We start from the raw sequence: 13,474 nt of genomic DNA, 5'->3' as shown, positions 1-13,474 counted from the left end.
TGGCACGATCTTGGCTCACTTCAGCCTCTGCTTTGTGAGTTCAAGTGATTCTCCTGCCTCAGCCTCCTGAGTAGCTGGGACAACAGGCGCATGCCACCATGCCTAGCTAATTGTTTTTGTTTGTTTGTTTAAACGGAGTCTTGCTCTTGTCACTGAGGCTGGAGTGCAGTGGTGTGATCTCATCTCACTGCAACCTCTGCGTCCCAGGTTCAAGTGAGTTTCCTGCCTCATCCTCCCAAGTAGCTGAGGTTACAGGCACCTGCCACCATGCTAGGCTAATTTTTGTATTTTTAGTAGAGACAGGGTGTCTCCATGTTGGCTAGGCTGGTCTCAAACTCTTGACCTCAGGTATTCCGCCCACCTCAGCCTCCCGAAGTGCTGGGATTATAGGCATGAGCCACCACACCCAGCCATTTTTATATTTTTAATAGAGTTGGGCTTTTGTCATGTTGGCCAGGCTGGTCTTGAACTCCTTACGTCAAAGAATCACACAAGTTTTGATTTGTGGTCTCTTTTTAATAATTCAGTTTAAGTATTTTAAAATTTTGGCTTCAAGTTATTCTTTGACCAATGCATTATTTACAGTGTATTTTAAAATTTTCAGTCAGTTAGGAATTTCCTAGTTGTCTTTTCTGATTTCTTGCTTAATTCTACTGGGTTCAGGGAACATACTCTGAACTATTTTGATCATAAAATTTGTTGCTTTATATTCAAGTTCATGACTAATTTTGGTAATGGGTCAAGAGGACAAGGTCTGGAATCAGACTGGCTGGCTTCACAGATAGTCTCTGCTACTTTTAAGCTTTGTAATCTTTGTAAATTATTTAATAATATAGTGTCTTGGTTTTATTATGTACATAACATATTATTTAATACTACCTACCTCATTGGCTTGTAATGATAACTGCATGAAATAATATATGCTACATGCTTTTGTTAGTTGCCTGGCTCATGATAAGCATGAAAAAATACAGGCAATTTTTATTTCTCATGTTTACAGATAATTGAGGTTCTGTGAATAACCTTTTCTGAATATGCTGAATTTTATAGTCAAATATATTTGTATGATATATATGTTGATTCTTAGCTTTATTATATTTTACATTGTAATTTCTGATACAAATTTTTATGTTTTACTATCTGGTTGTGTTTTGGTAGCTCTTGTGTATTTTTATTTTCATTTTTATTATTTCAAAGTGTAATAATTATTTCCTTTTATTTAAAAAAATTTGTAACAAGTATTGATAGCAAGTATTGAATGCAAGTATTGATAACAGTGCTATAAAAGAACTGCTGAAAAGAACTTTCTAAGGTGATCAAAATGCTTTATACCTGTGCTATTCAATGCAATAGCCACTGACCACATGTTGCTATTGAGCACTTAGAATGTGGCTAATGTGACCGAGGAACTGAATTAAAACTTATTTCATTTTAATTAATTTAAATTTAAATACATGTGACTAACAGCTACTTGATTGGACAGCATACACCTATGGTATACTCAGTTCTCTGTTTCATTAAACAATATTCACCAACTCCCCTCTATAAATATACTTCACCTTCCCTTCATCTCCCTGATTTTCTTCCTCTCTTCCCCCTTCCCAATTTTACCTCATTATTTTTTTCTTGGTCATTTTGGTGTTACTTGTAATTTACTTAAATATAGTTATATCTTGATATGATAACAACTAGTGGCTGTTTGCCATATATTTCAGTTCTCTCATTCTGGAGACACAATAAGACATCCTTTCCTGATAGCCTTGTGTTTCAGTGAGACCCTGTGTTGAATTCTAGCCATTGAGTTGTGAAGAGAAGTGACAATACTGATATGAGGTCCTTTTCCTCTGCCACTAAGTCTGTTGTGTTTCAGATTGTGGTTCTCTGTCAGTCTGTGTTTGAGTGAAGATAATGTGGAGAAAAGCCACAGCTCGCCCATGATGGGCATTTAACTTGAGTGTGAAACAAAACTGTTGTGTTAAGCCACTGAGATTTGGAGATTGATTTTGCAACTTAACCTAGTTAGTCTGTCTTTACTGGTACACTTAGTTACTTGATTGATCAGCATAAAATCAGTTGGCATTTCTATAAAAGGTGTTAACTCATTTGCCATGTGTCAATCTTCTCTTCCTTCTCTTTTTCAAACATTTGTTACAGTATTTGTAAATAATAATAATGGTAAAAAGTTGTTTTGTTCTATAACAATCTCCACAATTGTTTTATTTATAGTCGTACAGTTAAATAAATGTATTTTGCCACAGTTTCTATATTTATATTTTAGTTAATAGAGACATGAAAGGATTCTCAGTCAGAAAGCAGTAAGAGTGACTTCACTCTTTGCAATTGAGTGGTAATAAGATAATAAAATAATAAAAGGTGGTTAGAGCAGAACAACAAAATTGAGAAGCCATAAAGACAAAACATGGCAGTCTTCATCTAGTACTCTTCATAGGGGAGGATAACCTGCTAATAGTTTCAGGAAAGTTTCATAGAATTATATTTCTTGAATTCTTGAATGTTGCACTTATACATAAAAGACAGTTTGGCTTCATATAAAATTCTTGGCCCCTGCTTTTTTTTCTTTAGGGACTTGGAGATGTTTCTCCATGTCATCTAGTTTTTTTGTTTGTTTGTTTAATTTTTTAAAAAAATTTCCATAGGTTATTGGCGGAACAGGTAGTATTTGGTTACATGATTAAGTTCTTTAGTGGTGATTTTGAGATTTTGGTGCACCCACCACCTGAGCAGTATACACTGCACATTATTTGTAGTCTTTTATCCCTCACTCTCTTCCCACCCTTTCCTCCTGAATTTCCAAAGCCCATTGTGCCATTCTTATGCCTTTGCATCCTCATAGCTTAGCTCCCACTTATGATGAGAACATATGATGTTTGGTTTTCCATTCCTAAGTTACTTCACTTAGAATAATAGTCTCCAATCTCATCCAGGTCACTGAATGCCATTTTATGGCTGAGTAATATTACATCATACACACACATACATACACACACACACACACACACACACACACACACCACAGTTTCTTTATCCACTCATTGACTGATGGGCATTTGGGTTGGTTCCATGGTTTTGCAATTGTAAATTGTGCTGCTACGAACATGCGTGTGCAAGTATCTTTTGTGTAATAACTTCTTTTCCTCTAGATAGATACCATGTCATCTAGTTTTGAATGTTACCGTAAATCAGTCTAAAACTACTGCTTGATTTTTTTTTGCTCTGAATAATTTGGTTTTGTGATTTGTTTACTGAATATCCAAAAAGTGCTTTCTTCATTTTTGAAGTCCAATAATTTTGCTCATATACATTGATTGTTTTGTGTTGATTTTTCTGGGATAAAATAAAACTTTTAACCTGTAGAGCCAATTATTATGTTATTTCTTGGAAGTTTCATTGATTTATATCTTTGATTTTTAAGTTTTTGGATTCTATTAATTCAGTTACTCTCTTGGGATATTCCAGTTATACTCTATTGACTCTTCCATATCTATCACACTCCCTCTAATAACTGTGAACTCTTAATTTGAATTTTATTTTGTTAACTTTTCTCCATAAATTCTTCATGAATCTCACTGTATTTTCAAAGTTACTCATTCCAATGAAACCTTCAATTCATCTTACTCCTCCACTCCTTTCTTCAGCTCTGTCAGTTCCTGTTTTATTTCCTTTTGTATTTAAAATGATTTGTCAGACTTCTTGTTTCATTAATTTATTTAAGTTCATGGTAATATAATTGGTCATGATTTTCATTTGCTTTTTTGTTAATTTTGAATTTTTTGCATTTTTTTTCTGTTCTTTCCTTCTTTGTTCTTCGGTAGCTTTCTTTTTAATGTTCAAGTTTTAGCTCAGATACAACTTTGTAGTATCTATCACATCATCCCTCATAATATTGTCATATCATGTATAATTGTGTTCTTGTTTTGTTTACTTGTTCATTATATGTCTTCATAATATAATTAAAGATGATTGCAGACAGGGACACTTCTTTTCACATTTAACACTTCATTATAAAAGCTTGATTTAGACAAATATACATCAGCAATGAATGAATATATATCTTCTCAGTACATTTCTTATGTTGAGACTGATTTTTATGGAGAACATTCATAGTATCTTCCAAATCATTGTTACAGATCTGAAGGATATCAAATAATCCACAAAACTGAGAAGGATTATTAACTGGTCATTTTTAAAGGTGGAAATTTTGCAAATAAGTATAAATACAAAAATTTCAGTCAGAGACAAAAACATTGCACTAAGAGGAAATAATTAAGCATTTGTGTGGAGTTCTAGTTAACATAAGTTTGCTGTGGTAATTCTAGATATAATAGTTTTACCCAAGGCATCCCAGAGGTTAGAACCTTGAAGACTAGTGGATTTCCCTTACCTACTCAAAGTTGAAAAAAGATAACAGCAGCTGTATTCCACAAAAAATGGAATTCAATATTGCATCTTATGTTTTTCCATATGTTACAATTTATTATCATATAAATGTGAACAAGACTTGCTTATGTAAAGGTAACACTTTTGGATTTTTACCACTGTAAAATACTGTGCTAACCACATTCTTCCTCCCCTACTCCATTCCCTTCCCTCCTCTTCTTCCTTCTCCTCTTTCTCCTTCCTCTTCTTTCTTTCTTTTTTTTTTTTTTCCTGGAGAAACAGTGGAGAACGGGGTCTCGCTATATTACCCAGGCAGGTCTCGAACTCCTGGGCTCAAGCTATCCTCCCGCCTCTGCCTCCCTGAGAGCTGGGATTACAGGCATGAGCATAATGGTTTAGTCTAATGGTATAGAAATTTTTTACCAAAAAACTAAAAATTAGAATAAATGGGCTGTTGTCACTTGACAATTAGTTAGTAAACCGTAGCATGCAATTTAGGTGTACTTTTGAATTAAAAGTTGATAAATGGCCTTTTTACTAGCTTAGAAGTTGCTAGGAGTTTTTACTCAAATTTCTTCTGAATAAGTATTGATTTTCATGTATAGTTTGGCATCATTTGATTTTAATAATTAATCATGGCTAGTAAACAGTTTTCTTTTTAAGTAGGCTAAATAACTTACTAGTTTAAGCATTGATTCTTTTACTGTAAAAATAATTCCTATGAATTTTAAATGTTTTTATTTTAAATAGCCAATAGCATTTTGATATGTTTGTTACTTGAGGACAGTAGCAGCAGTCATGGTTATGCTTTCTGTACCATAAAGTTCCCTTACAGGCTTCTTTCAATGAGAAAATCTTTCTGGCCTCTTTCCAAAGATCTGCATACTAATTTCCTTAGGGCTTATGCATTGTTTTATATGCTGCTAAATTCCCTGTATTGAAGAGGTGCAGCAATATTCAAGGCAGTTTTAGAAATGTACTTACTCGTTTATTTTATAAAATTATTTTTCTAAACAATGCAGGTTTATAAAACATACTCAAACATTTAAAAAGTATCTGTATTTAAAGATGTATGTAATGTTTTCAGATATTTATTAATCTAAGTTTTTGAACTGATTTTCATAAGGGGACATTAATGCCACATATATGAGTAAGGAACTTGATGCAGACTTTTATCTAAATTTTCCTCTTCTAGTAAGTGCTATTTTTCCATGCAAGAAATCATGCATGTAATTTTAGGAGAGTGGCTAGAACTCGTCTATTTCCTAAGGGCTTAATAATGCTTAGTCTCTCTGTATTGGTTGCCAGTGTCTCCTAAGTATCTGGGTCAGTCTACTGGGAAGAGCATGAGGGCATGTTCCTTGGATGTCTCTCAGATTTTGTCTCCTACTCTTTTCACTGACATCATCAAAAATATTTCCTTTTGCAAATTCTACAACTTACTTTTACTCTAAGTTTGAAATACCTTAAGCACACCTATTTTGACCCCAGAGATAATGGAGATAATGTCATAACCAGAGGTAAGTGCTAAAACTAGTTTTTCTTTTGGGTAAACAAAGAAACAAACAAACAAAAAAACAAAGAATCACACACATGCTCTTTTCCCTATCAAGACTTTCCCAAGAACTTCTCATTGCAAATAGATTGCCCATGGAGATAAATTAAGAAGCCTATAAAATTGATGCTTAATCAAAGTTGTATATTTAATTTAAATAATTCAAAGGCAGAGGTATGTTTTTTAAATCATTAATCACAATTTGAACTTTAGTTCTAAAGACATGCAATTCATTGTTGCCCAACTATCACTATAAATCTCAAGCACCTGTGAGTTTTAACATTTGCTGTCTTCTGATTTCTTAAATATAACTGGGCTACCTTGAACCTCATCTTTGTAGGCATATGCAGAGAAGAATTTTAGCTTTCACAGTGCACTTTGGATTCCAGCAGTCAATTTTTAAAAATTGGATCTACTTAGCTGAATGGAATGTCAAACAATAATTAATCAAGATGGTAGTGCAAATCTACAAGCTACACACATTTTCACTGATAAGGTCATATAATTACAAGATTACATTTTGTATAGACTTTACCAGAACGATAGTGACTTCAAGGGTTAATTTTCATTCAGTACCACAGACATTTTTTGCTGCTTCTAAAAATGCCTGATTCATTCTTTTCTACTTTTAAGTTTCCCAAATGCCAAATTAACATTGTTGGCTGTCTTGTCCGTGTGCCGACTGATGGCTTTCTACTGCATGTGTTTTTTGCGGTGCTTTAATGCTTTCCTTGGTATGCTTGGTACCTGCGTGGGACACACCAGAACTCCTGGGGAGTTGATGCTCACAGCAGTGGCCCTCAGCTCATGAAGCATGGTAGTTGGAGAATAAATACTGGCTTCCTCATCCTTTTGGTGATCAAGGGCTGAAGAGGGATCTTTTCACTCAGAGGTTCCCAGTGGAATTGAGACTCAGTCACCCACAGGGATCTCCTGCATATTATCTTACTCTGTATTAATTTCCTTCCATTTCCTGTCTCTCTTTACCACTCTATTGCTGGTTATTGGGATCAACTCCCTAATAAACCAGTTACACTCACTCAAATCCTTATCTTATGGTCTATTTCCAGGATAACTAAATTTAAATCACTGTTTTTGATTGGTTACTTTTGAGAATGCTCAATACGTTATAGTCAAGATCTACTGAATTAAATCTTCATTTTCAATTAATAGCATTGATTCGAAATAGCTAGATATAAGTTATGATTTGCCAGATTCATCTCTTCAAAGGGTTCTTTTTTTGGAGCTCTTTTATTGTACGATATAAATTAATCCTAATGTAGCTTGTTACTTTGCAGCTCCAGATGTTAGGCTGATTAGGAGCTCTGCATATTCATGCCTTTACTCTCTTTTGGACAAAATAAATGATGAATTTGATTCACTCCTCTGCTATTGAAGCCCTTAAACATAAGAGCTGCAACACAAACACATACGCGCGCGTGCACACGCACACACACATGCATGTACACATACATAACGGATCTAGAGGAACACTCGATAGCCTTTTATATAGTTAATTGAAGACTCTGTTCTATTTTTGAAAATGTGTATACATCAACTTGTAAATGAGTGGGCAAATGGTGTTTCTAATGTCTAATTCACACAGTTTAAGCCATAAGCTTCAGGCAGACCAGATTCTCTTGATTGGTCCTCTAAAGGTTAGCAAAGGGTGTAACTCAGATGTGCATAAATTAATTTATATGACTTATCAACAACTCCCATTTCCACTCAGTAGCAAACACCAAACAGCACTCAACACAAAATAGCCCATTTAAGATTACTCAGTCTTCTTCAGTGTAAAATAGTTTAGTGGGGAGTGGGGAGGTGCCTAGTCCTTCCCTTCATTCTATTTCTTCCCTTCTCCTTGAGTGCCTTTTGATACAAGGCAAAGTTCAGGTAATATTGTGATGGCAAGAGAAGTGTCTGGACCTCATGTCGGTTCTCACTGACTTTGGATTGGACTGTGGCAGGTTGGTGTCTGCTTGAATGGCTCACCTGTGAGACTCAGTGTTTTTCCATCTGCTTTCTAACTGCTTTCCACTCCATTTCTTCTCCCCTCAACCCTCTGAAAAAAAGTTTGCTTCTTATTTCTTAGCTACCTGGTAAATGTCCCCAACTCCCAACTCCCGATAACTCTTTAGGTCTGAATCTCTGCTGTGCCGCTTGGAGGCAAGGGTGTGGGTGCCACATGGAGGCAGGGATGTGAGTACCACCCCTGCCTTAACATGCCGCATTATTGTGGCTGCTCTCCTTTGGTCAGCCCAATGGCTCTGAGACATTCTTCAGCTGTAGTTCTAAATGGGAAGAAGTATATTCTCCTACTGCGTGCCATTTCTTCCGTCTTTGCTCCAGGGTAGTGAGAACACCTAACTCCATATCAGGGACCCAAGTAGTGCTACCCTAATTTGATCTTCCCCAGAGTTCTGAAAGTCCTCCCCATATAGCAGGTTTCCTTTCTATTTCTGTGTGTCTGAGCCTTCCTTGATAGCCTTCCTTCTCTGTGTACCGACGCTGAGAGTAAAAATGTAAGCTTTGACATCCACATTTTACTTCTGCAATATAAAAAGATTTTGGAATTTTGAAAACATATTTCTCCAAGCAAAACTTGGTTCTTAAGACTGTCATCTAGCATGAAGCAGGAATAATTTAATTTTGAAGCTTAAAGTTGAATAATGACTTATTTGTTGTAGGAAATATTCAACAAACCCTGAAGTAATGAATATTACTTAATGGGTGAAGAGTCATGAGCAAGTAGATTTATGATGAATGAAAAATACATTGGTTTAATATTTTCAGAAGTATTATCTCGTTAAAAATGTTATTACGAACAGTGTGTCTTAAAATAGACTCTTATTCACATATCCACTGATGAATAACACAAATAAAGCAGAGTATGTGAGGCTGGTGATGCTTAACTTTATAGGGTTACATAGATTTTTTGAATAAGAGATGCAAATTTATTTTTGTTTCTGCTAATCTTAGCTTTATTACTGTTGAGCGCATAACACACAAATTCACTCAAGTTTGGCCTTGAAAAATTAAAAAAAAGTTATTTTTAAATGAGTCCTACCTGTACCGACAACTATAATCATCACTTTCTAGTTTTGGTCAAAACAAGAGATTGAATCAACAAACAAGGGGGTATAATTTCTAAAATTGCATCTTCCTTAATACGTGTATCTTCACTGGTACACATTCATGTTCATCTAACCTGAAGTGGGTGCTGTTTAAACCAATTTGGCTGTTGCACTCCACAATTATCTCAGCCTGACTCACCGCTCCTGGAGTGACGAATGAGGAAGTCAGAATTGGTCTGCCTCACAGACCAAAGTCTATGGATGGAATCAGGTAATAGATGAGAGGGGTTATGCCACCGTGAATGCCTGCAGTCTGGTTAGGCACATGGAGGTTTGACAAGGAGCTCACGTTTATCGAGCACCTCTTATCTGTCAAATACTTTCAGATGAGTAAGAAGAACAAAATCATATCCTTAAAGACCAAGTATCCTTTTTAACTGAAGGCTGAAAATGTAACTAGAATGGAAGGAGAAGAGAGAGCTATCATTACTTGAGGATTTACTACACAGGTGTCAGGCATACTTTACCTTATTTAATCCTCAGAGCAATCCTATACCAACCTTATTTTATAGATGAGAAAACTGAGACTCATAGAGTTAGTAGACTTTCTCAGTACCACATTGGGTGGTAAGTGGCAGATACTGGGAGTGGAACCCACATCCATTTGGGTCTAAATCTCAGGTCTTTTACACTACACCAAAATGAGTATAAAAAATACATTTACCTTTTTTCACCTGGCTAGTCTGGTGTTCTTTCGTAAGAAGTGAGCTAGTTAAGATGGTTCCTTAGTTCAAAGAAACAGACACCAAGATTATTTGTTGACAGAACATGTAGAGGCCACTGAGACTGGGACCTTAATATCCCAGAATAAAGCTGAGAAGTTGCTGCTAACAACTAATAGAGAAATCTAGAGCCTTTAGCATAAGTGTAAGAATTTGCTTTTTTTTGCATTATTGTGCCATGTCTGACAGTTTTTTATATTTCACATGGTACATTATCTATTTTGTACTCACTAATAGCCATAATCAGAGCTTATTATGCCTAAATAATTGCCCAGAGCAAACCGTCTTCCTTCCTTCCTTCCTGTCTTCCTTCCTTCCTTCCTTCCTTCCTTCCTTCCTTCCTTCCTTCCTTCCTTCCTTCCTTCCTTCCTTCCCTCATTTCTCTCTCTCTCTCTCTTTCTCTCTTTCTTTTCCCTGAGATGAAGTCTTGCTCTGTTGCCCAGGCTGGAGTGCAGTGGTGTGATCTCAGTTTACTGCAACATCCACCTCCCTGGTTCAGGCGATTCTCCTGCCTCAGCCACCCGAGTAGCTGGGATTACAGGTGTGTGCCACCATGCCTGGCTAATTTTTTTATTTTTAGTAGAGATGGAGTTTCACCATGTTGGCCAGGCTGGTCTCAAATGGGCTGGTCTCGAACTCCTGACCTCATGATCCGCCGTCCTCGGCCTTGGAAGTGCTGGGATTACAGGCGTGAGCCACTGCGCCTGGCTGCAAACCTGTTTTTTTATATTCCTTGGCAGTGCAGTAACTACGGGTATATTTTTAAGAGTACTAACAGAGATGATTTCCACATTTCAGTATTATTTTCAATTTCTAATATATTATAAATCACATTTCAAATCATTAATCCAATAAGCAATTAATGAATCATTAATTCATAAATGGTAGATTACCTGATTAAAGCAGAGAAAAGGTGTATACCTTCAGAAATGAATAAAATTTGAATACTTAATTCTTTTGTGGATTAATTTAGACATGTAAACTTAAGAGAATTTTAAAAAGATTTTCCCTCATATTTTCTATTTAGTTTGAAAATTATATATTTAGGCAGATAGGCTTTATGTTAGAAGATTATGGAGCAAGAATAGTAGGTCAAGAAAATGAGAAGAGTAATATAAGAGAAATTAAACTTCACAATTGATCCTACCTCAGGCTAAGGAAAAACACCTTATATGCAGGCCACATTATCAGACTTACCTTTACCTCCCCTTTGCCCCCTAAAAACAAGAGAGAAAAATTCAGATAAAATTATAATGCACTCAACTTTTCTTTGACATTCAGAAAGACTATTTTATTTAATTTTTAATTTTTTAAGTTTAGTTTTTGTGGGTACATAGTAGTTGTAAACATTTATGGGGCACATGAGATGTTTTGATACAGGCATATGATGTGTAATAATTACCTCATGGAAAACGGGGTATCCATCCCCTCAAGCCGTTATCCTTTGTGTTGCAAACAATCCAATTATACTCTTAGTTATTTTAAAATGTGCAATTAAATTACTATTGACTATAGTCACCCTGTTGTGCCATCAAATCCCTCACCTCCCCCCACACTCTCCTACTACCTTTCCCATACCCTGGTCAGAAAGAGTATTTTAGAATAGTTAATTACACACGTAGTTTGGTAATTTCTCCTCAGCTGATCCCTTTGGCAGACTCTAAAAGGTATGTTTCTTTGTGTAACTTCTATGTCTAGGGTGGCATCTGGAAAAGGAGAATTAAACTTCTGGTTTATAACCTTACTTTGCTGCTTTACTGTAAAGTAACTTAGCTTTATTTACACCTACCTGCCAAAAAGTAAACACTCAGTGCTGATGGCAATAAACCAGAAGGAATCACTAATTTGCATATATCCAAAGGAGTCTGTCAAGATGGCAAAGTGGAAGAAATGATTGACTATTTTATAGTGATTACCTTATTTTATCATGTATGAGACATCCATACTTTGAATTTAGCTCATTCTGTATTTGCTTTCGATTGTGTATTACTCACGACTGGCACAGTGTCTCTTAAAAAAAAAAAAAGAAAAGAAAGAAAATGAAAACAGAAAGAAAACTTAATAGAGTGAAAGAAATTTGCTCATCCCGAGTCCTTTCTTTGCTAGGAAATTTTCCAATCCCTGTGACATAATTGTTTTTAACTATTCACTATAAACAGGCCAGATAAAATAACACAACTTCCCACCCCATAAGAATACAAATATGGCCATTTAACTTCTCCATGTTGTTCTCTAAATAATAGATTTCATTGATAAGCATGCCTGCAATTGAGTTACTCCAAAAAGTAGCTATAGCTGTGTTATGATCAGTGTTGGAAAACTAACCTTCACTTTGCAGAAATACAGACCCCCGTATTTCTCCTTCAGCAGACTCGTAGTACATGCTGCTTTTCTTCATTTCCTATGCTTCATCAGCTTCGCTGTCACACCCTTAAGTGATGTTTTCCCAACCACAAATCTACTCACCTCTGCAGAAACAAGAACCATGTCTCCAACCACCACTCTCTTTTTCATATTGAAATTCTGTGTTTCTACCATTGTGCCTCCAGGTATAACTCACAGGCAGTCATTCTTCAGGTTTGATTATACTCTCAATTTAATCCCAAGATTTAGGCTATATTTTTACCACTATCAAGAAACAGAACACCGTTATCTGTATCTAATTATTTTATTTAAAATTTATTTCCATTTCCACTCTTTTTTAACTTGAAAAAATTAACACATAGTATTTGTACATATTTATGGGGTACATGTGGTTTTTTGATACATGGATACAATGTGTAATGATCATGTCAGGGTATTTAGGATATTCATCACCCCAAACAGTTATCATTTCTTTATGTTAGAAAGATTTCAAATATCTTCCATTAGTTATTAATAGTTATTTTAGAAATATTCTATAAATACACAATATATTGTTTTTAACTATAGTCACCTTACTCTGCTATCAAACACTAGAACTTATTCCTTCCATATAAGTATACGTTTGTCCATTAACCAACGTTTCTTCACCTCCTGACCCTCACCTTCCCAGTCTCTGGTATCTGTCATTCAACTTCCTTTACCTCCACAAGATATACATTTTTTTAAGTTCCCACGTAATAATGATACTCTGCAATATTTGTATTTCTGTGCCTGGTTTATTTCCTCCTGTTCCATCTACATTGCTGCAAATGACAGGATTTTATTCTTTTTATGGCTGAATAGTATTTCATTGTTCATATGTACCACATTTCCTTTATTCATTCATCTATGGATGGACTTTTAGGTTGATTCCATATCTTGGCTGTTGTGAATAGTGCTGCAATAAATATGGAGGTACGGGTGTCTCTTTGATAACACTGATTTCCTTTCCCTTAAGTAAACACCCAGCAGTGGGGTTGCTAGATGGTATGATAGCTCTATTTTTAGTTTTTTGAGAAAACTCCATACTGGTTTCCATAATGGCTGTATTAATTTACATTCCCAACAACAGTGTATGAGTTCCTTTTTGCATCTTCAACAGCATTTGTTATTTTTGTCTTTTTTGATAATAGCCATTATAACTGCATCTCACCCACTCTTAATGAAATTTGTCATATCAATGGAGAATATACTTGAGACATATTAAATTATTTGTTTCCTTTTCTTGCTTAAACTTTTTTTTTAAAGGGAAGGAACTT

At 35.4% G+C, this 13,474-nt stretch overlaps 1 pseudogene; it reads right to left on the bottom strand.

Annotated features, from left to right (window-relative positions):
- LOC112627073 overlaps positions 1–12,210 on the bottom strand; it is a 103,198-nt pseudogene extending 90,988 nt beyond the window's left edge.
- Between the last annotated feature and the right edge of the window lie 1,264 nt (positions 12,211–13,474).

The sequence above is a fragment of the Theropithecus gelada genome, chromosome 6 (assembly GCF_003255815.1).
Source record: "Theropithecus gelada isolate Dixy chromosome 6, Tgel_1.0, whole genome shotgun sequence".
Classification (NCBI taxonomy): Eukaryota; Metazoa; Chordata; class Mammalia; order Primates; family Cercopithecidae; genus Theropithecus; species Theropithecus gelada.
This window is presented reverse-complemented; position numbering and strand designations above follow the sequence as displayed.